We start from the raw sequence: 2,221 nt of genomic DNA on the forward strand, positions 1-2,221 counted from the left end.
AGAAAAAAATGTTGGTACAACCAACAGATGATGCAATCTGTAGGTTGGGTTCAGTTGCAGAGGTGAAGGATATCATGTTTGAAGAAAAAGGTTGGTACAACCAACAGATGATGCAACTTGCAGGTGGTGCAGTCAGTGTCCCAGTCTCCAAGTGGGAGAACTGTCAAATATATGAAAAATGTGACTTACCTACCTCACCTACCACACCTCATCTACCGCGTCTCACCCACCTCTCCCCCACCTACCTCTCTCCACCTACCTCTCCCATGTTTTTATTAAATAGCCTATTTTGGCCTTTCATAAGATCTAAGTCATGCCCTCTTAATCCCTCTTAAGCAATCTCCTTAATCCTTCTACTCCTTAAGCTTGGCTCGGCAAAGCTTATAAGAAAAGCTTACGGTGGAGAGCTAAGCGAGAGAAAGGAATAAAGAGAGAGAGGAAGAGAGAGAGAGAGGAAGGGAGAGAGAAAAAAAAAATAATTTTTTTTTGTAAATGTCGAGGTGCTCGATAGCGTATTTTCTCGAAGTACTAAAATCCTCTGCAGTTCCACGGACATAGGCAAATTAGCCGAACCACGTAAATCTGTGTTATTTTATGGTCAGCAATTTTTCAATCTGGTTTTTTTCACTTTATTGTCGTCATTTTTTATAACATCTCCTTCTCTCTCTCTCTCTCATCTGCCCCTCTACCGACACCTAAAAGCCTTCATTAAGCCCTCAAGCTTTCAAACACTCCTTAAAATCATATATAATTAGAGCCCTACATTCATTCAACCCAAGCTGCCACCTACCTTGAGAAATTATATATCCTACCCAATTTTTTCGAAGACAATCAACTTTTTTTTTACTTCAACTCAAACCTTGATTAAAGGTTGCAATAAAACCCTTAAATAAACTTAGACAATGAAACCCTTAAATAAACTTAGAAAAAAAATAGAAATACATTTTCTCCACTACACCTCTTATAATTAGTTCCCATTTCCTATACTTCTCGGCGCCCATGTAATAATCAACTACCAACCACGAAAAAAAAAAAACTCACTCATTTACCTATATATGTCATGACAAGTAATCACCTTCACCCCTTATTATATCTTTCCTACGATGACCACCCCTAAATGTGCATGTATGAATAAATTAAAATGAAGTATTGCACCATTGCCCCATAAAAAAGTTGATTCTCATCCAAGAGAGTAAAAATGGTGGAATTGATCTCTCTGAACGATTGAAAGAGCTATATTGCATTCTAATGAAATGGTCATTTAATAGAAAATTATATGTCCATTGTATCCAAGAATCTATAACATTTTAAATTAATAAAAATAGGAATGACACTCAGCATGCATATACTTCACTTGTATAGAACTAACAATCTAAAGATCGTAGATGAGACGGTGGCCCGGGGTTGGGCTTTTTCTCTCTCACTGAATGGTCTTATGCTCGAAAGCTACCAACCCCAAAAAGGAACTCTCTAAAGAACAATAATATCTTTGCATTTTCATAACTTTCACTAATATAGATGGAAACATACATTGACCTATAACATAAGCAACTATAAAAATGCATGTAAGTCCCCCAACACACAAGCATGATTTTATGATTAAAAGGAGGATTAATATTAATGTTGCAAGGTAAGGCTAAATCAAATAATAAGCATGCACAATAATCATATGCATCTCTTCATGTATAATAAAATTAGTTTAAAAATTTATGTATTATAAATGTCAACACACATTACAATAAAATAATATATTGTAAGCTTTAAGAATGTAGAAATTGCAAGCTATCCAAGAGCTAAATATTTTAGTGAACAAAATACAATAAATTATATTTTACTATGATATTGAAATTTATTTCTAATATTATATTAAATTATTTATTTTCTTAATTCATTGATAAGTATATATGCTAGCTTATGTAAGCTAACAATTTATTAATGCGTGCCTATATACGAATCTAAATAAATTTTAGTTTTCAATTGGATTGTTTTTTCTTAAAAAAAAATTGGATTGTTTTTTTAAAAAAAAAAATTGAATCTTAAAAAGTTTTCTTTCAAATCAAAATAATGTTGTTGAAACAAAATATTAGCAAATATCTTTTTCTATCTAACATGATGAAAAAGGCATATAATAAATAAATAAATAAATAATTTTTTTCTCAAATCCTTTATATTAAATCCTATGAAGTGAATGTACATAAAGTTTAATAAGTTCTTATGTGTG

The sequence above is a fragment of the Phalaenopsis equestris genome, unplaced genomic scaffold (genome assembly GCF_001263595.1).
Source record: "Phalaenopsis equestris unplaced genomic scaffold, ASM126359v1 Scaffold000163, whole genome shotgun sequence".
NCBI classification, from domain to species: domain Eukaryota; kingdom Viridiplantae; phylum Streptophyta; class Magnoliopsida; order Asparagales; family Orchidaceae; genus Phalaenopsis; species Phalaenopsis equestris.